This window comes from Bactrocera dorsalis, chromosome 2, assembly GCF_023373825.1.
Source record: "Bactrocera dorsalis isolate Fly_Bdor chromosome 2, ASM2337382v1, whole genome shotgun sequence".
Taxonomy (NCBI): Eukaryota; Metazoa; Arthropoda; class Insecta; order Diptera; family Tephritidae; genus Bactrocera; species Bactrocera dorsalis.
Window position 1 is genome coordinate 63,682,932 of NC_064304.1, and position 23,118 is coordinate 63,706,049.

Below are 23,118 nucleotides of genomic sequence, written 5' to 3' on the forward strand. Positions count from 1 at the left end.
GCAATTGACCTCTTTGTGTGAAACGCACGTAAAGTTTTTACTGAATAATTTTTCTTTTGAATAGCCGGAATAAAAAACCAAGCCACCGAAATTGAACTATTCAAATAATTTACAAATCAAAATATTGAAAAACAAAACAAACAAAAATTGAAAAAAAATGTTTATGGAAAAAAGATACTTTTTGGAATTACCCTAAAAAAAAAGTATTCTCCTTGTTTGGGAGGAGACCTATCCGAATTGGTGGTAATCACTGAAATCGGTCCAGGCGTTCTCTAGTTATAAGCGTAGTAACTAACATCACTTTCTTTTATAGATATTAAGCGATGTGATAAAAACTTGATTCACAGATGTCGCCTTTTTCTTTGGCATCGTTTTGTTTAATACACGTTTACGCCAATTTAAGGTTTGAATATTGGATACTGCGATGGTAGCGCCATCCATCGGTCAAACATTCCAAATTTAAAAATTGATTAAAAATGAAAAAATAATTTAAAAAACATTTTCCAGTGGACCAAATTGTAAATATAAACCATTCCCGAATCTCCTTGAACGTACACACAAAATTTCATCAAAATCGGTCCATCCGTTTAGGAGCAATTCCAAGGCAAACACACGGTCAGAAGATTTATATATATAAAGATAGTTTAAACACCCATTATAAAGAATTAATTGAAAACATGAAGAGTATCAACTCAGAACTTAAAGCTGTATCGAAAGAAAAATGGGACAATAAATTATTAGAAAATTTAATGTACATTGAAACAAATGTAATTAGAATAAAAGAAATCATTATGACCAGCCAAAACAATTTGTTAAGTAGAGATATTATTACAGATGAAGATATAACAAATTATGATGTAACTTTTGAGAAACTTCAAGAAATAAAAATTGTAATAGTTGCAAAAGAAGAAAATAGTGTAATACTAGTAAAGTTACCTCGATTTGGAAAAGAAAAATATCAAATAATCCATATACAACCAATACCAATGCAAGACAAATGAAATTTTTATTAAAGAAAACGAGGTATTGTCAATTAATGATATTACTTATAAGAAAACAAAATTTACAGCTATATGAAGACAATTGCATTGAAAATATTTTTAAAGGAAGAATGCACTGCAATTATGTAATGAATAATAAAACCAATGTCATTGAATTAGACTCAAATCATATATATATATATAATTATTGCAATAAATGAAACAGTTAATCACAATTGTGATTCAAATAACTTTACTATAAATGGTAACTATTTAATCCGATTTGAAAATTGCGATAATAAACCAATGTCAATCCAAATTCTACCAAATCCGGTGAAGTTTATTAATGTAACAATAATGAAAGATATAACAATGGAAGAAATCTATTTTGATCAAATTGAAAACATAAAACAAATATGAGAATTAAAATATGAGGCTAACAAATCTAAGGCTATAAGTTACAGTTTAATAGCTTTGATACTACTAGTATCAACTATTATAACAGTTTGTAAATTAAAAAACAGGAAAAATAGGTTGGAAGTAAAAATTAAACAAGTTCCAACGCAACCTGTTGACATCGCATACATAAATGAATGAATTAAATATTACTCATCTTTGAATCGGGGCGATTCATTTAACAAAGGGGGGAGTTAAGAATCGTCAAATAAAGATTCCCACCAAAACTGCTGACAGCAAGTTAAAGTTGAGAAATATCGTATAAACATTCTCATCAAAACTGCTGACAGCATTAAGTGCACAAACAAAAATAATAAACGTTTCATATAGCTGTAACAAGAGACGCTAGCTTTAAGCTTAGCAGTTAAGTTATGTTGTATTAAATTTTAACCCTAGACGATCATCCTTCGTCAAAATGACTCGAACTATTTTATTTTCATTGTAAATATGTTTTTAATTGTTCGTGTTGATCTCCGCTTTCGTACAGCGATATAAGTTTTCCTTTTTATTTTTCACTTGTATTTATTAATAATGAAATAAATAAATAAAAAAAATAAATAAAACGCGTTCATTATTTCGACTCGCACCCTACTGAAAATGGATTTAAAATAAGTCGTCGTCATATTGACGAAGGATGACGTTAATGTACAAAAAAAAAGGACGACCGTCCAGGGTGAAGAATAAAATATTATAACGATTTTGGCATTCAAAGAGAGAACATCATCTTTTCTTTAATTTGGATTTGGAGATTTGTAACAAACATAAAATTAGTGATAAATATAATTCAACGCATCTATTTATATCGATGAAACGATGCGAAATCTTTCTGGCACGTTCTTTATTAAATTTCATTATAGCACTATTAAAGCTAATAATAGAATTTTTAGTAACATAGAGGCTTCACCTCTGCAAATGATTCCTGCATTAATGCAGCCTACTCCTTTTGAAAGTGACCGCATTAACTTACTTTCACTCGAAGCTCTCAATGAATTGCAGATTAATAATACAAAGGTTATTTCAACCATTCAAAAACATCTAAAAATCGGAGGATGGTCAATTTCTGTTATTCTTAGTCTAACTATTGTTTCCATTGCATGTTTGAAATTTTACTTCAGAAATACTAAAGAAATTATTGTTTGGGAATCTCAAATTGCACGCACTAGTCTAGAGCTCCATACGGAAATAAAATTACCATCTTATATTGATATTCCCAAGCCAATAGAATTAGAAGCTCTTAGCAAACCACCAAGATTGAATAATATCCCCATTTTCTAAAATGATTGAGGACAATCAAATTAAGAAGGGAGGAGTTAACACTAAACATATTTACGTTTCTCACCAAACATATTTACATTTCTTAATAATTATTACGAAACGTATAAGCATATTTTAATATTAAAATAAAAAAAATAAAAAGTATTTTATTAACTTACATTCGACGCAGATTTTTGCAAGCAGTGTAAAAATATTTTTTACATCCCTTGACAAATACAGTCAATCCCGGTTATGTGCCACAATCAAAGATACAGATGTTTGTGGTTTGTAAAAATAAAAATATAATATGGCACATAAGCGAGTGCGAATACTTAGGCGAGTGGTACTTAAAACAATAATTTCTATGTATTTCATGAAAATAAACCGTGAGATGCAGCAAGATATAGGCAGTTAAGAGGGATGATTTTCATTTTACCGGGATACTACTTAACCGGGATTCACTGTACACATAAATCAGAGGAGTATTGAATATTTTCTTTGGCACATTTCTTGACTTGAAAATCGACAAATAAACTATGTTGTCAATTTTATTCTATACTTATATTAGCGGGGTTATCGCTTTTTCTTCTCATACAAATATCAGAAATTGTTCAATTTATGATTTTTAGCTTTTGCCACCGCCGCGAAAAGACGCTTGTTGGCAAAGGCATGCTTAGGGAGATGTAATGGTATTTGTTCTTATGAATGAAACAAGTTTGCTGTTGAAAGTACGCTTGCCTTCATGAATGAAAACATTGTTGTTAGGTGTTTTTCAACAAATTTGCGCATCGACTATTTGGTTGCCATTTTGACTTGTGACGCTATTTAAAACCATTGTTGTTTTTTGTAGAACAATATTTGTAATTTTTGCGGGTGAGATATCTATATCTGAACGCATATAAGTATGTATGTTGTGTATTCATTATTTGTGTGAGAATGTCATACGCATATATTTACATGTGTACGCATTAGGGTGGGTCGATTCCGGAATTTTCGGTTCGGGATTTCTAATAGTGCGGAAAAGTTGCCTTAGTACTTCCTGATTCCAATGCAACTTTTTGTTTTGAGATCGGATTGCATCTTCAACCCCAACTCCGGCCCTGAAATTTCGGAAATTCGCCTAAAATCGTGAAATTGTCTACCTAGCGCCTGAGATACGCATCTCGTGGCAAAATGTATAGAACAAAAGTTATTTGTCACGTCATTTGCTACCGAAATGGTATATGTGATCATGGCCGTAGGACGAACCGTTCCCGAGACACGAGCGAAAAGGCGGCGCTACAGCGCAAGGTGAAAATCGGCTTGCGGCCACACTTCTTGGCGTTGATTTCGCCAAGTGCTATCACTCACATTCATTCACCTACGCCAAAGGACACGTTTGGATAGGTCTCCACACAAATATTTTTTCATCGAGTTCCTTCACTCTTGTCGGTGATTTCGCCGAGTTCTATCACTTACATTCATTTCCCTGCGCCATACGACACGTTCGGACTGGCCTCCACGTAAATATTTTTCATCGAGTTGCTTCACTTATAATCTCTCAACAGAACACAAAACTCAAAATGTCTGTATCTAAATTTAAATTTAGACAGAAATGTCCTGTGTTTGGCATATATCCATACAATCTCTCTGAGTCCCAGTTACCTACTTACCAGGATGTTCTTTTGTGTTATCAGTTTGAAAGATTTCGTATAGGGCGACTCCGAGGCGACATCTATGAACTTAGGAGTAAAGAGGTTACAGAAATAGTTGCAAAAAATGTTGAAAATACTTTCAAAAAGTCATCTATTCCGATGGTTTCACACACCAGAGTTGTACAAATGCTCACCACATACCATAACAAATTTCTGACTCTTAAAAAAATGTTTTTAAGGAACCCAATAGGTTTGAGCTCTAAAAGAGACTTTGTCTCTTCTGCCGGAAAATTATTTGACATCGCTGCTTGTAAATGCATTTATTTTTCTTCTTGCACTTGTCCAAAGGAAAGGAACAACCATTTCTCTTGGACTAGAGAACCAGAAGAATTGGTCGCATTGGAAGTGTTGATCTACCTGAAACAAAAAAGATTACAAAGAAAAATGAACGTAAAGAAAAGCTTTCAAAACGTCACTCAACATCAACACTTACCAGAAAAGTATCAGCTAGAACACGTGACCATTCAGATCAGCCAGACTCTCATACAGACTACAACAATGTAGGTGCGTCGCACATGGATTCTTCCAAAAACGATGCTGATGATGAATTTTCTCTTCCATCCTCTAAAACCAAACAAAACACACTAGTATTAGAACACACTGCTTTAGCTGCCCAAAGATTTGGAGTAAGTGATAGAGCAGCGCCCTTGATTGTTTCATCTGCTTTTCTGGACGCCAAAAAAGCAGGTTTGATAACAGAGGATCAGGCTAGCTTTGTCACTGACAAATGCAAGATTAGTCGGGCAAAAAAAAAGTGTTGGAGTTAAGCTCCAAAACACCGAAAGTATTGACTCTGTATATGGGCTGTATTTTGACGGCCGCAAAGACAATACACTTACACAAGTCAGCGAAGGTGAAAAGTACTACCGCGACACTGTCAAAGAGGAACATATTTCTCTTATAGCGGAACCTGGTTGTCATTACTTTGGCCACGTCACCTCTCCTTCCGGGTCAGCTGAGGATGAGACGCAAGCTATATGGCAACATTTACAAGACAATTCAGTTGATGCGGAACATCTAGAAGTTGTCGGTGCTGATGGCACCAACACGAACACAGGTTGGAAAGGTGGAATCATTCGGAAACTAGAAGAAAGAATAGGTAGGCCATTACAGTGGGTTGTTTGTCTTCTACATTTCAACGAACTTCCATTCCGTGCTCTTTTCGAACACATAGATGGTGTCTCAAAGAGTCCAAATACATTCTCTGGCAACATAGGTAAACTGCTCCCTGATTGTGAGAAGTTGCCTGTTGTCAAATTTTAAAGTTTTCCATCCTGCCAATTACCTTCTGAGGTTATTAATCCCCAACCCAACTTAGCACAGACCAAGCTTATCTCTATAAAATATCAGAAGCTGTTATTTCCGGTCAATGCTCCTCAGATTTAGCGTCGATGCATCCAGGTAACATGTGCAAATCTCGCTGGCTCACCTGTGCAAATAGAATTCTGAGATTATACATTTCTACTGACAAACCAACAAAGGAAATAAATATTTTGATCAAGTATATACTTACAGTTTACTCACCTTTGTGGTTCTCAATAAGATTCAACAGTTCAATCAAAGATGGCTCGCGCCATCTCTATGCTGCAATTCAAAGGTCGAGATACTTACCTGCTAAACTGCGCAAGGTTGTCGATTCATCCATTCAACAGAATGCTTTCGTTGCTCTTCCAGAAAACATTCTCCTTAGTATGATGACTGACGAACGGATAGAAGTCAGAAAGTTGGCCCTTGACCGTCTTCTGGCAGCCAGAGAAGCAGAGTCTGACACCATAAATGGAAGGGTTAGATGTAATAAAGTGCCAAAGCTGAATTTCAAAGCTAGTAATTATTACGATATGATTAAATAGAAGACTATTACCTTGACTGTTCCACCAGTTCTTTGTTCAGTTTCTAGCGAAGAACTCATAAAAAGGCTGTCGGGAGACACTGCAGAGGTATGGAAATTTAGTGAATTCCCCTCTCACACCGTGGCAATCAAGAGAACCTTCAAACTGGTGACAGAGGCATCTTCTGAAGTTATTGGCCCCCAATCTCGTGATCGTTTTATACGCTCTACACTGAAATCTAGGGAACAAGTGCCAAAGTCTAGTACAAAAACTGATTTTATCAATAAATTTGACACAGATTCAGACTAAAACAAGCCTGACATATGGTTAGTTGGTTGGCTGGGCTTGGGAGGAACCCGAAGAGCAGCCACCTCCACGCGGTGGATTCTGGGTGACCTATACAGGTTAGCTGAGAGCTGCAACAATTTTCACCTTTCGCTGTGGCGCGCCGCCTTTTCGCTCGTATCTCGGGAACGGTTCGTCCTACGGCCATGATCACATACAATTTCGGTAGCAAGTGACGTGACAAATAACTTTTGTTTTATACATTTTGCCACGAGATGCGTATCTCAGGCGCTAGGTAGACAATTTCACGATTTAAGCCAAATTTCCGAAATTTCAAGGCCGGAGTTGGGGTTGAAGATGCAATCCGATCTCAAAACAAAAAGTTGCATTGGAATCAGGAAGTACTAAGGCAACTTTTCTGCACTATTAGAAATCCTGAATCGAAAAAAGTCGGAATCGACCCACCCTAGTACGCATATATGTAAGTATGAATGATGCTATTTGAAACGATTCTTGTTTTTGTAAAGCAATGTTTGTATCTTTTGTGGTTGACATATGTACATGTGTTTTTTTTATAGTAGGGGGAAGCATCGAAAGTCGGAGTGCGGAACTTTAATCCGCTAAACCTAGCCTACTCCCACCTCAAGACTCTCCCACGGAACCACCGGCTAAGTATTACTTCGTTGGAGGGACCAGACATTTAAGTCTCCTCTATCGTGCGGACTGACGGACGCCTAAATTGTTCAAAAAGTCTCAGTTTTGTCATTATGGATGCTGAGGCTTCGCTGACAGCTTTCCATTTATCGGTCGACTGACACATGAGTGTCGTTAAATTATCGACTGTAAAACTACCACCTAGTGTGGTTTTTAGTTTTTCCCTTGTATTTGAAAATCTAAGGCAATAAAATAGTACATGTTCAGAGTCTTCTATATGCTCTGTACACGTCGGACAGTTCGGACTAATGTCATTGTGGAATCTGAAAAGGTAGCTTCTGAAGCACCCATGTCCACTAAGTATTTGGGTCAGATGAAAGTCTAGGTCCCCATGTCATCTGTCTATCCACGAATGGATGTCCGGTATATGTCGGTGGGTCCAACGCCCTTTGGATAAGGAATTCCACCGCTCCTGCCACATTTTAATGCTATTGTTCCTCTCCTCAGTCTTTGCCGATTCTGTTTTAGGCGCCTATAGATGATATAAACGCTCGAGTTCATCTCCCTGGATGTCAATGGGCGTCATGCTGGCTAATACTTCAGCAGCGTCGGTTGATATAGTCCGGAAAGCACTTATTACTCGAATTGCAGAAAGCCTATGTACTGCAATTATTTGTTTAGCATACGCTTTTATATCCATTGCCGGTATCCAACTGGTGCCGCATACAGTATTACGGAACTCATTGCTTTCGCTATTAGGAATCGCCGGCTGGAACGCACACAGCCTCTATTCGGCCTTCGCGGAAGAATACTCCAGGTGTTCTTTAAATTTTAATTTGGAGTCCAATATTACTTCCAGATACTTCAGTTGCGGCTGCGAGGTAATCTCGCACTCCCCTATAGTGAGCTCTATTCGTTCTTCTATCTTCCTAGTACTTATGAGTAAAACTTCTGTTCTTTCCTCCACCAGTTTCAGACTCACAGAAGAGAACCATTGGCGTAGACCATTTATGCACTCATTACATGTATTTCTCAGGTCGGCTAATTGTTTGGCTACTGCTACCACCATGAGATCATCCGCATAAGCTACTAGTTTAATATCTGTTGGTTGCTGTCTTTTTAGCACCCCATCGTACATAAGATTCCGTAATAGTGGGCCTAGCACTGAGCCTTGGGGTACACCACTCGAGATAGAGTAGCTTTTGGTGCCTTCGTCCGTCTCAAAAATCAGCCTCCTGCTTTTAAAATAACTCGTTATTATGTTTATGAGGTATTCAGGGGCCCGTATTTCATCCAGGGCTTTGATTATGTGTGCCCATTTTGCTGAGTTGAACGCATTCTTGACATCCAGGGTAATCAGCGCGCAGTACTTTTTTGTGTCACTTTTCCATCTTTTGCCACTTACTGCACATCTCGCAGTATCGACGACTTCTCGTAGTGCGTCAATAGTGGATCTCTTCTTTATAAAGCCGTATTGTCTCTCTGATAATCCGCCGGCTTTCTGGATTGCTAACTCCAAGCGGTTTTGTATTATACTTTCGTACACTTTACCCATTGTGTCGAGCATACACAGAAGTCGGTACGATGAAGGCTCTTCAGGTGGTTTCTTTGGTTTTGGGAGCAGAACCAAACGTTGTACTTTCCAAGAGTCGGGGAATACCTCTTCCTTTAAACAAGCGTTGTACATTTTAGGGAAAACTCGAGATTTTAAGCTTATGGCCTCCTTCAGAGCTCTGTTTGGTATGCCATCCAATCCAGGCGCTTTGGTGTTTTTGATTTTCCTTGCTATTGCCAATAGTTCGTCTTCCGTGACTAACGGGCGTGACTCTACAGCTTCGTTTCGTCGCTTGGCATATGAAATCCGGTGTGTTTCGGGAATAGTGTTTCGACGACCTTTCCCGTAAAAGAGGCATCTTTAGGTTGCTGCTGCTTGTTTCTAAATCTGGACATACATATTTTGTATGCTGTACCCCAAGGGTCAAAGTTTGCTTCCTCACACAGCTTCTCAAAGCATGATTTTTTGCTTCGTGTAATTTCCGACTTCAGGATCTTCTTGTGGCTTTTAAATTCCTCCCTAAGGCGATTTTCGTTCGTTTCGCCCCAGTTTCGCTGTAGACACCGTCTAGCTGAGTGACAAAGCTTTCTCAGCATGGAAATTTCCTCATTCCACCAATATACAGGACGCCGCTTGTTGTGATGTGATGTTCTACGCATTGTTGCATCGCATGCTGCCACGAGTTCTTTTCGAACTGCTGATACCAAGTGGGCGGCGCTGTCACCAGATGCCTTTGATGCACTCCAGACTAGGTCAAACAGGTCTGCGTCGAACTCTTGTTGTTTCCAACTTCGCTTTCGGGAGGGGTTTCTGCCAAGAAGCTCCTGCTCTAGGGAGTACGAAATTTGTGCTATAATTGCTATGTGATCACTGTTTGTGAATATGTCGGACACTGCCCACTTAATGTGCCTGCTCAGCGAATTGTTTGCAAACATAATGTCAATTATGGATCCTTTATTGCCTTTTTGGTAAGTGTTTCGAGTTCCGGTGTTCATTATTGTTAAGTGAGTTTGACTCAGATATTCATGAATTATCCGACCGCGGTGGCTTGTACATCTGCTGCCCGATGCAGTTGACCAAGCATTAAAATCACCCGCTATTATAATAAGTGTTTTGCCTCTGGTTTCTAAAGACAGCCTTAAGAGGAATTCTGTGATGGATGCGCTGGGACGAGCACAGCAGCTTACAAAATAAATCCCCTGAATATTCGCCCTTGTGAAAAAATTATGGGCTTCTCTGGGCAGGTCTTAAAAGGTTGCCCTTTACAGGACCATATTGCTGCCTTGCCAGATTTGTCTGCAATCCATGTGCTTTCCGGGCGCTGGGAGTATTGTTCACTTAGTATGGCGACATCAATGTTCTCTTCTATGGTTATCTGATCTAGCAAATCTTGTGCTGCTGCGCAATGATTTAGATTCAACTGCAGTATTTTTATTTACTTAGAGACTTCAGAGACTCGAGGTACTTTGGGCATGTCATGCTCAATACAGAGTGCTCCCCTTTGCAGAGCATGCAGCTCGGAGCGTTTGTACACGACTTTAGTAAATCACCTGCGGTTCCACAACGAGTGCATAGGGAAAATCTGTCTGTCAAACTGCAGCATTTACGAGCCATGTGACCCAGATGGAAACACTTATAACACCTGGGAATAGGCGAGTATTCTCGAAGGCGACAGATCGACCACCCGATCTTTATTTTTCCCAGTTTGAGTGCAGCCTTTGCATCTTGAGCGCGCAAATTTGTGTGCCACTACGCGTTTTTCGCAGACTTTTGACACTTGTTATCTCCAGATTTTGGATTCCACACTCCCTTTTCAATGCTGCGCAGATTTCTTCGGGAGTTGTTATTTCGTCCAGATCTTTGCATACAATCGTTGTGAGTTTTGGACTGTATCATAGCCATTTCTCCAACCACTCCCTCCAGGGCGCTTTGGAAGGATTCTGCTTTTGTGTTTACTCCATTTTTCAATTCTAAAAGCAGGTCTCCTTTGAGGGTTCTTCGAACATAGGTTACGTTCGAACCCAGCTTCTCGAGCCCGCTGTCACTTTTTATTTTTCGCAGAATATCTGCATACGACGCCCCTTCCTTCTTCGTAATAATGATGGCATCCGGTTTTGTTTTAATTTTCTTTTCCACCTGTTTCCTCTTTTTAACCACGTCTACCCATCCTTCATTTCCGTTTTGAAGAGTCGTGGTATCATTTTGGGTTGTTTTTGCTGCTCCACTATGCGATAGATGCGCATTTTCAGTTATATTTTTTGGCTTTTTTGTGGGTGGTAAAATGCCTGATGCCTCTCTCATTCTTTTTTGGGTATTATCATCTCTACCAATAGAGGCTTGAGATGATTTTCCTATTAACACTCTTCTCACTGGGGTATCCACTCTTTCAGCTTTGGCGTGTAATGTCACAATGTTCACGCATCGCCTGGTTAATATGCCTTTGGCCGGCCATCATGTTTTCCAATCCTTTAATGTTTTCCCCTAGTTTGCTAAAAATGCTAGCCGTTTCTCTGTTTTGCGATTCCTCGGGCTTATCGCTTTTACTTACATTATCGACAGCATCATATTCCTTATTTGGTCCAGCAGCGGCGGACTCCTCATTTTTTTCATTAGGCGGCGTTCTCATTATTTTTGAAATCCTTCGGAAAGGATTATCCGGTGTTCGCCCAATACTGTTTTCAGAGGCCATACCTCCGAAAAAAAAAATAGTCTGGGAACACCCGTCGCTGTGTATGTTCAGTCGCTAGCTTTTATGCTTAACTTAAAAGCAAAACGGTTGGCAATGCCAGAACTGAATGAAAACAGCTGATACTTGTGTTTTCGATGGTTGGCAATGCACAAACCAAAAGGAAAACGAAAACACAAGGAGGGGAACAGTTGATGGATCAAAATAACAACGGCAGAAAAAGGAAAACACAAATTAACTGCACGCTTGTTATAAGGGCAAAAAACCAAACAATTTTGCAAATTGGAAAACACAAAAGGTATGTGCTATTGAATATATTTAAGTATAAATCAAAGTGTACTTATCTAATCCCGTAGGTTTGGTGTCCACTTAGGTGGTTAATCCTCCTGGAACGTCCCACACAATAACCCACTTCATACAAATAAAAAACAGAAATTTACCAAGAAATTTCGGGAACACAGTAAAAACACGTCTACTTCACACGTATGCCTCAACACGTATCCATATTTGTATGTTGGTTTGTGTCTACATTATTTGTTCGGCAATGTTGTACACATATGAATATGTATGTACATATATACAACCATATTTATGCATATTTATATAAATTATATAATATTATCAAACATTATAAATATTTAATAAACAACTCTTATTCGAACATTAACTACAAATATAGTTTTGAAAATAGCATAATTTAATTATAATGTTATCAGTTTTGCATGTATTCAGAAAAGTACGCAAAATGATATTCATATCAATTAATATGATTACATGTAAACGTATAAAATTATATCCAAAAGACTAATGCCGGGTTTTCACTAGGTCATATTTGACGTCAAATGCTGTCAAAATAATTAAAACGGCATGTTGGCAAATTATTTCCATTTGCCGCGCGAATGATGTGCAAAAATAAATAAAAAAGATTTTTCACTTTTCAAGGTAAGTGTTTTATTATATATTCTAATTTCAATTAGTGTATTATTCCAACCTTTTTCAGTTTCAAAATGGCAGAAGAAATGAGTGCAAATACAGAAATGTTAATTCCAAGCATCAAGCGGGTGCGAAAAATGAACGCAAAGTGGACAGCGGAGGAGACTGAGCAACTAATTCAAGAAGTGGAGTCAAGAGAAGGAACCTGGAATTTCCTTTCCGCGGATTATCGCGATAGGAATTTGTGTGAGGCTCAGTGGCATGAAGTGGCAGAAACATTAAATATGCCACGAGCCGAAGTATCAGCCAAGTGGAACAGCCTTCGTTGTTCTTTTCGCGTAAGTTTTTCACATATAGTACACAATAGTACACAACAAATTGCATTATATATATATCTTTAAGGCGGCCTTCAACCGAAGGGCTCATACAAAAAGTGGACAAGGAACCCACTCTACAATTCGCTAAAGTTCCTCGAGCCTACATTAAAAGTTGAAGCGAGCACCACTTCAAATTTAATAAATGTAAGTATATATCTTTATAACGGGTGATTTTTTTGAGGTTAGGATTTTCATGCATTAGTATTTGACAGATCACGTGGGATTTCAGACATGGTGTCAAAGAGAAAGATGCTCAGTATGCTTTGACATTTCATCATGAATAGACTTACTAACGAGCAACGCTTGCAAATCATTGAATTTTATTACCAAAATCAGTGTTCGGTTCGAAATGTGTTTATCGACAAATTTTGTTCAGCGATTAGGCTCATTTCTGGTTGAATGGCTACGTAAATAAGCAAAATTGCCGCATTTGGGGTGAAGAGCAACCAGAAGCCGTTCAAGAACTGCCCATGCATCCCGAAAAATGCACTGTTTGGTGTGGTTTGTACGCTGGTGGAATCATTGGACCGTATTTTTTCAAAGATGCTGTTGGACGCAACGTTACGGTGAATGGCGGTCGCTATCGTTCGATGCTAACAAACTTTTTGTTGCCAAAAATGGAAGAACTGAACTTGGTTGACATGTGGTTTCAACAAGATGGCGCTACATGCCACACAGCTCGCGATTCTATGGCCATTTTGAGGGAAAACTTCGGACAACAATTCATCTCAAGAAATGGACCCGTAAGTTGGCCACCAAGATCATGCGATTTAACGCCTTTAGACTATTTTTTGTGGGGCTACGTCAAGTCTAAAGTCTACAGAAATAAGCCAGCAACTATTCCAGCTTTGGAAGATAACATTTCCGAAGAAATTCGGGCTATTCCGGCCGAAATGCTCGAAAAAGTTGCCCAAAATTGGACTTTCCGAATGGACCACCTAAGACGCAGCCGCGGTCAACATTTAAATGAAATTATCTTCAAAAAGTAAATGTCATGAACCAATCTAACGTTTCAAATAAAGAACCGATGAGATTTTGCAAATTTTATGCGTTTTTTTTTTAAAAAAAAGTTATCAAGCTCTTAAAAAATCACCCTATATTACATATGTATGTAGGTATATATGGTATATGTTGCAACAAATACAATTTTTATTAGCTACAAATATAATACAACAGTATTTATATTGTGTAAATATTAAAGAAATTATAAGAAACATAAGGTGTTCAAGTCCAAACAAACTATAAATATTACTGTGAATGCTATTAGTTTTACATGCAAAATGATTTTCATATCACTACATATGTATATGCATATGCTTGTATATAAACGTATAATGTGCAACACATAAACTAATAAGTCATGTCATGATTTCAAATCATGAAGGCCGTGTGTGCTTGCTACATGCATGAATACGTAAGTTTTAAAACTAGTTTTTCATATCTTTATATATATAAATCTTCTGACCGTGTGTTTGCCTTGGAATTGCTCCTAAACGGATGGACCGATTTTGATGAAATTTTGTGTGTACGTTCAAGGAGATTCGGGAATGGTTTATATTTACAATTTGGTCCACTGGAAAATGTGTTTTAAATTATTTTTTCATTTTTAATCAATTTTTAAATTTGGAATGTTTGACCGATGGATGGCGCTACCATCGCAGTATCCAATATTCAAACCTTAAATTGGCGTAAATGTGTATTAAACAAAACGATGCCAAAGAAAAAGGCGACATCTGTGGATCAAGTTTTTATCACATCGCTTAATATCTATAAAAGAAAGTGATGTTAGTTACTACGCTTATAACTAGAGAACGCCTGGACCAATTCGGATAGGTCTCCTCCCAAACAAGGAGAATACTTTTTTTTTTAGGGTAATTCCAAAAAGTATCTTTTTTCCATAAACATTTTTTTTCAATTTTTGTTTGTTTTGTTTTTCAATATTTTGATTTGTAAATTATTTGAATAGTTCAATTTCGGTGGCTTGCTTTTTTATTCCGGCTATTCAAAAGAAACCAATTCGGATAGGTCTCCTCCCAAACAAGGAGAATACTTTTTTTTTTAGGGTAATTCCAAAAAGTATCTTTTTTCCATAAACATTTTTTTTCAATTTTTGTTTGTTTTGTTTTTCAATATTTTGATTTGTAAATTATTTGAATAGTTCAATTTCGGTGGCTTGCTTTTTTATTCCGGCTATTCAAAAGAAACCAATTCGGATAGGTCTCCTCCCAAACAAGGAGAATACTTTTTTTTTTTTAGGGTAATTCCAAAAAGTATCTTTTTTCCATAAACATTTTTTTTCAATTTTTGTTTGTTTTGTTTTTTCAATATTTTGATTTGTAAATTATTTGAATAGTTCAATTTCGGTGGCTTGCTTTTTTATTCCGGCTATTCAAAAGAAAAATTATTCAGTAAAAACTTTACGTGCGTTTCACACAAAGAGGTCAATTGCAGATTGAAATTTGTTACGAAGCCACGAAGAGGTCGCCCTAATATCGGTTCATCAAAGTATGGCAGCCAAAGGCAAGGCAAGGCAAGAAGTACTCCCAGGATGCGGTGACATACGTGCGGAATTATGGATCGCGGTCAATAAGCAAGCGATCGTCACGATGTCACAGCACGACTTTTCAAACAACAGTTACGATGTTTCATGGAGTTTATCTTGGAGTAGGGTAGGTACATATATGTGGTACTGTTAGATGCTAAATGTACTCTGTTGAGTGGCAAAAGAGAGGTTTGTCGCACGTACATATTCTTTGGATGGCGGATGGTTGTCACACCAGATCCAATTGATGAACTCATTTCTGCGGAAATTAATGATGCAGAGAAAGATCCAGTATTATATGAAGTGATGAAAACCAACATGGTTCATGGACCTTGCGGACACCACAATCACACTTCGGTTTGTATGCCTGACAATAAATGCGCGAAACATTATCCATGTGCTTTTCTGAAACACAAGCTGGAAATGATGGATATCCACTCTATCGGCGTAAATATCGAAGTTAACAACACATCAAAGTTGACAACACATGGGTCGTACCATATTCGCCACTATTGTCTAATTCATATTCAAAAGTCATGTGAATGTTGCGTATTGCAGTTGGGTGTAATCGATAAAATACGTTTGTAAAAACGTCACCATAGGAAGCAACATGGCGGTTATTGGTTTTAAACGACACGGTCGATACGTGAACTGAAATAAAGTGCTTTATAGGATATTTCTTTTGAAATTCATGAACGTTTTCCGACAGTTGTGCGTCTCGAAGTTAATTTGGGGAATGACCAAAGAGTCTATTTCAACCCAGAGAATACAGTACAGTCAACAGAAACACCACCAGCAACAAAATTAACATTAGCGAGTTTTTTCTCAACTTCCGTCAGTGATCCGTTTGCGAGAACATTGCCCTTTTCGAAATACGTTGATATTATACATGGGATGCATCATCGAAGAAATTGTTACGCAGGAAGCAGGGTCATCGAGTAGATGGACATCCAGGTGTGTTCTCAACTAATGCATTAGAATGAACTTACACAATCCACCCGAAAAACGAATGCCACTGAAGTTCACACACATTTCGCGATGATCAGCCTTCAAATCCGCGTTATGGGATACGACCAAAAATTACATTGCCGAAGACATTTTACATTGCATACGCTAACAATTGGAAATGGGTCAATACTGATTGATACTTCCCATGGTCTGATATCAATCCCATATGCCGTTTATCAATTCACGAAAGATGGACTCATCACGAATGTTTATACGAACATTGGCCAAACTGTCGTAAGTACGATTCCTTGAGTGTACGAGCAATCTTAGCTGCCACAAATACCTATGTTGTTGACTTAAACTGGAAATTTCAAAGTCAAATTCCAGGAGACTTGCAATCATACAAATCGATCGATCGTCTGACAATAAAGACGACACCGTGAATTACCAGTGGAATTTGTAAATTCTTTGGAGAGGCCTGGTATGCCACCGCAACATCGCAATCTGATTGTGATGCACCTATCAAATATAAGGGAGAGAATGCTTGATTCTATGGATTTCTTTTGAGTTCTAACGATTTGCCAATTCGGTTCAAAAGTATTCCGTTTCCAGTGAAAATTGAATTTAAAATGACGATCAACAGAATAGTCGCATAGTGGGTGGCATACATTTGGAAATGCTATGTTTTTCACACGGCCAGATATACGTGGCGTGCTCAAGAGTTGGAAAACCATCTTCTCTGTACATTTACGCACTGAAACAGAAACAAAAAAATTTTTTTTATCAAGCTGCGTTACATTGAAGAAAAATGTAGACAAATAGCAAATAAATGATTATCAATAAGATATGAATTTTTGTCTTTTCATTTCAAAACACATAATTTCGCGCAGGACAACGGCTGCGGGGTCAGCTAGTATGTATATATAATAATTTATAAAAAAATATTAATATTTATTTTTCATGTGTTTATTTGTTATTATAGGACAGCTCGTCGACCCTGACCACTCCAACAATATTGTTTGATTCGGAAACGGTATCTGGCGATATACCACCAACGCCATCTACATCACGACCCAATTTAAGGAAACGTCGTGTTGAAAAAAACGACGATGGATACATTGAAGTGGTTCAACGTGCGCTGGAGACCCTCACATCTGCTACAAAAACTGATGCTTGGAATGATTTAGGCAACTTTGTGACATCAAACGGCCGTGAGTGGGACCAAGAATCTCCACAGCTGGCCAGAGAATTCAAGCAGGACATATGTGAGTTGATATTTAAGTATCAGCAGAAATTCACACGATAAAAACAGTTGCAGAATTGTATATGTAATAAAACATAATTTTGCTGTTATTTTATAGCTCAGCATAATGCCGTTTAAATATAAAATCTTTAACAAGTCAAATGAAATGATGTACCTAATGTTCCTTTTTTATATCTTTTTATATATATTTTTAAATGAACTTAGTATTTTTATAATTAGTAATAAAATAATAAATATAAAATAAGAAATGAATTATATAAATATATATTGAATTCAAAATGATATAACTTTTGTTTTATTTAAAATTCAGAAAGTTTTTAAAATAGGTATAATGAAAATATTTGTATTTATAAAATAAGTTAAATTATAGAATTACACATTTATAAATGAGAAAGATAGGAGTAAACTACAAAGAAGAGTTATGCAATATTGTCCTATTATATTGTCATTCAACCTCTCCATGAGGAGTCATGAAATACTCCATAAATCTTTCACGGACATTTATCGCGCTGTCTGCTGGTCTACCTAAAACACTGCTTGGCCGAGCTGATGGAAGCATTCCATTTTCCCCCAACTCCATTCGCCAATTACCTGGATCGGTAATGCCATTTGTGTCTTTGTCTACGTCAGACATTCGTATATATATAGACTTGCGTATTAATAGGTAATTACGTAATACACAAATCGCGAGGACAATAACTGTCGCATGTTCGGGAGTAACGTCCATTGGTCTTCTGAGGATCCGAAAACGCGATGCACAAATGCCAAACACATTTTCCACCACATTTCTTGCTCTGGATAGCCTATAATTAAATATTTTGTACGACATAACTTGATTGCGGAAGCTGAATGGTTTCATTAAGTATGTTTTTAAAGGAAAAGCGTCGTCAGCTACAATGACAAATGGCATTTCATCTCTTTCATGTGAAAGTGACTTCGCTGGCGGAAAATTTAAACTGTTTTCTGCAAGTGCCGTCGAAAGAGCACATCTGAAAAATAATAATGTTTTTTAGTTATTAACGTTCAATGGTATTATTTTATATTAGTTTTACCTTGCGAAAACGCCTCCATCAGACTCCCGACCATAAGCTCCAACTTCAACAAATAAAAATTTATAGCCGGCATCAACCATAGCCATCAAAACGATGCTATTGTATTTCTTGTAGTTGAAATACTCAGAACCGCAGTTCGCAGGCGCCTGAATCGCTATATGTTTCCCATCCAACGCACCGCAACAATTAGGGAAATTCCATCGCTGGTAAAAACGTTCCGCTATTTCTGTTCATTCCTCATGAGTGTTTGGAACCTTATTAGAAAATATTTTATATTTTATCACTGACTAACGTGAATAGGCATGAATACTCACTTTTAAAAACTCGTCCTTTAAAGCTTTAAAAATTGCACTACACGTGTTATGCACTACATGGCAGATAGTAGTTTTTCCCAATAAAAAAACACTCATTAAACTTGAGAAGTTATCTCCTGTGGCTAAATAGTTAGCTTCGTGTTACCGCCAGTCTTTCACCGACCGATATCGCTTCACGGAATCTTGTATTTAGTTTATAAATATGTGGAGTAAGGCGCGCCACTAAAAAGTCAAAATCTTCCATAGTCATCCTCAGGAAGTTCTTCAACCACTTTAAATCCTGAGAAACCAGATTGGCTCGTAGTGTATTATAAAAACCACAGGTGGAACGATTCCTTCCTGGTCTAATCCAACACCGTTTTAGATTCCTTTGTTGAGTCCGCTTCCTTTTCCAAGCCCTTAATGTTGTTACTGCAAATAGCGCGGCTGTTGCTATTGCAATCTTTTTATTTTTATTCATTTTTTTCTTTTCCTTTCACTTTTTTCACACACCTTTTTAAAAATAATTGAGTTTGCAATCAGCTGTCCAAACTGCCTGTTCAAAAGTGACATCTATAGTGAAAACGGGTTGTCAATCATCTGACGCCAAATATTGTCGGCAGTTTTTAAAATGCACTGCTATATCGACATTCGATGAATTTTTATGACACAATGAAAACGCATTTGACACCAAATTAACAGCTGCTCGTTGAGACAGTTTTTGATGTCAATTATTTTGACCTAATGAAAACCAGGCATAACATACGTCTGTAATAAGAATGTACATATATTTCTGAGTATAATTTTCATTGAATGCTCAGCTCTGTTCACACGCCACTGTTAAAGTTTCTCCTTCTTAGCTAGCTGTGGTGAAACACGCTCATCGCATTTTGTTTAGCTTTTGACAGTTCACACGCTTGTCCGTTGTTGGACCTTCTCTATAAATATACGTTCTCTGCTAATAGCTAAATCATGGACAAATAAACCACACTTAGGTTATTCCATATATTTGCTTAAAAATGAATTGGGTTGGTAATGCGGACAAGAACAATCAGCTGAAAGTCAATTCAGTTTGAAATTTCAAATTTGTAAACGGAATATTAATGTACTATAGAAATATATTTATTTTAGTTATTTGAAGTCTAAAATACAAAAAACTGAAAACAAGTGTTCATATTTGTCTTAATTTTAACTCAATACTCATCCAAAAAATATGTAATTTTGGTTTGTTTACATTTTCATCTGTCAAAATAAGGTTTCCCGCTTTGCCAACTACTTTTTTTTGGGAAAACCTTGCTATTGTGAATGAAAAAAGCGATGAACTGGCAATGCCTCTAGATCAATATGTAAGCTTTGATAGCTTATGACAAGCCAACATAATTATGTTGGCTAAGTCTTCCATACAAAATAAGCTAATAGCTTAATTTGCTGGTCAAATAAAACACGCCTATTGATACTTTCTTTTTTCCGTAGTTTAGTTAGTTTTGCCTGAACGGTGTAAATAAAGATTGCTTGAGTGATTGGTGCTATCTTCAGCAATCCACTGAAAGTTGGATAAAAATCGTTGAGGATGTTTTGCAAGAGAGCTATTCAAGAAGATTTTGGCGTCATGAACACTTCCAGGGTTTTCTATTTACAAACAGCTAGCTACTCAAATGCATATTGGCGTTTTCGTGAATAAAAAAGTTTATATTTTTTGCCTGGGGCTTCAGACAACTGTAATTCGGATCCATCAATATATCTTGTACAACCTAGCTTCTATTTCTTCTTTGCAGTAACAATTTCCAACCGTTCATATTCATTTGGCCAAAACAGAAACTTCTCTTTTAACATTTTAATATTTTGAATAGTGGCCATCGCCCACGCCAAACAATGAAGCCACCTTTCGTATAGATAATCCATCTCTGGAAGATCCCAACCTAAATAGCACTATTTCTAATTGTAAATTTAAAGGAAGTTGTGCTCCACTAGGATTTGTATTAAATACACTATCGTCCTTTATATAATCAAGTATGCGGCGAAATTCGTCCGGGCGAACAGGAATCATTTCGATGAAATAGCCGTCATCAAAGTTCCTAAGTACATCATGTCGCCATTGGGATGACTTTGGTATTCCGAGATGAACACTTCTACGAGTGTTTAATAAGCAAAGTAAGTTCAGCTTGATAAGCTGGCCGACAGGGGTAATGCTCGAAAATTCTACGAAAAAATGCGGCTGCTTACAGAAGGTTTCAAGACCGGAGCATACTCCTGTAGAACCCCCAAAGGTGATCTAGCCACCGATGCCCAGAGCATACTTAGATTATGGAGGGAACATTTTTCCAGCCTGCTGAATGGCAGTGAACACATAACACCAGGAGAAGGCGAACCCGATTCCCCAATCGATGACGATGGAGCAGACGTTCCATTACCCGGCCATGAAGAAGTTCGAATAGCGGCTGTTCGCCTGAAGAACAACGAAGCGGCAGGGGCCGACGGATTGCCGGCCGAGCTATTCAAACACGGCGGCGAAGAACTGATAAGGAGCATGCATCACCTTCTTTGCAAAATATGGTCGGATGAAAGCACGCCCAACGATTGGAATTTAAGTGTGCTATGCCCAATCCATAAAAAAGGAGACCCCACAATCTGCGCCAACTACCGTGGGATAAGCCTCCTCAACATCGCGTACAAGGTTCTATCGAGCGTATTGTGTGAAAGATTAAAGCCCACCGCCAACAAACTGATTGGACCTTATCAGTGTGGCTTCAGACCTGGTAAATCAACAACCGACCAGATATTCACCATACGCCAAATCTTGGAAAAGACCCGTGAATGGAGAATCGACACTCACCACCTATTCGTCGATTTCAAAGCTGCTTTCGACAGCACGAAAAGGAGCTGCCTTTATGCCGCGATGTCTGAATTTGGTATCCCCGCAAAACTAATACGGCTGTGTAAACTGACGTTGAGCAACACGAAAAGCTCCGTCAGGATCGGGAAGGACCTCTCCGAGCCGTTCGATACCAAACGAGGTTTCAGACAAGGCGACTCCCTATCGTGCGACTTTTTCAATTTGCTGCTGGAGAAAATTATTAGAGCTGCAGAACGGAATCGAGCAGGTACAATCTTTTATAAGAGTGTACAGCTGCTAGCGTATGCCGATGATATTGATATCATCGATCTCAACACCCGCGCCGTTAGTTCTGCTTTCTCCAGACTGAACAAGGAAGCAACGCAAATGGGTCTGGCAGTGAACGAGGGCAAGACGAAATATCTCCTGTCATCAAACAAACAGTCGTCACTGTTGACAGTCATAACTTTGAAGTTGTAGATAATTTCGTCTATCTTGGAACCAACGTAAACACCACCAACAATGTCAGCCTGGAAATCCAACGCAGGATTACTCTTGCCAACAGGTGCTACTTCGGACTGAGTAGGCAATTGAAAAGTAAAGTGCTCTCTCTCGTCGAATAAAAACCAAACTCTATAAGTCGCGCATAATTCCCGTCCTTCTATATGGTGCAGAGGCTTGGACGATGACAACAACCGATGAGTCGACGTTGCGAGTTTTCGAGAGAAAAGTTCTGCGAAAGATTTATGGTCCTTTGCGCGTTGGCCACGGCGAATATCGCATTCGATGTAACGATGAGCTGTACGAGATATACGACGGCATTGACATAGTTCAGCGAATTAAAAGACAGCGGCTACGCTGGCTAGGTCATGTTGTCCGGATGGATGAAAACACTCCAGCTCTGAAAGTATTCGACGCAGTACCCGCCGCGGGAAGCAGAGGAAGAGGAAGACTTCCACTCCGGTGGAAGGACCAAGTGGAGAAGGACCTGGCATCGCTTGGAATATCCAATTGGCGCCACGTAGCAAAGAGAAGAAACGACTGGCGCGCTGTTGTTGACTCGGCTATAATCGCGTAAGCGGTGTCTACGCCAGTAAAGAAGAAGAAGTTCGATGAAAAATGTTTGTCCGCATCTTCGTCGTCGCCTGGAAAGTAATTTTTACGTAAAAGTGAGACTTGCTTATAATGGTAAATTTGCCTTGAGTCAAGTATCATCAGTTTTAATGCCTGATTCTTGCACAGTGTTCACTTTCAATTCTTCTTGGCATATATATAAGTATTATTATGCCGTATTTATTCCTATTGTTTGTCTCCGTTCCCCTCTATCCTCAGCTCGTTAATTGGAGTAAGTCCTGGTATATCAAAAATTTTCACAGGGATACCTCCAAGTTTCTATGAAACATACGAGTATATTATCTGAATATAGCATCAGGCAGTCGCCTTTTACTCGTATATTAATAATGTGGGCGAAGAGACTCTGAAA

At 38.1% G+C, this 23,118-nt stretch overlaps 1 protein-coding gene and 1 long non-coding RNA gene across 2 annotated transcripts in view; one reads left to right on the plus strand and one right to left on the minus strand.

Moving 5' to 3' along the window:
* Positions 1-23,118, minus strand: part of LOC125776669 (uncharacterized) — a 532,635-nt gene that overhangs the window by 454,874 nt on the left and 54,643 nt on the right. The gene's annotated exons all lie outside the window — the stretch shown is intronic.
* Positions 11,504-17,559, plus strand: LOC125776786 (uncharacterized). The gene is made up of 5 exons (XR_007421951.1): positions 11,504-11,691; positions 11,750-12,335; positions 12,394-12,664; positions 12,729-12,847; positions 17,176-17,559. It is a non-coding gene; the product is annotated as an uncharacterized LOC125776786 (long non-coding RNA).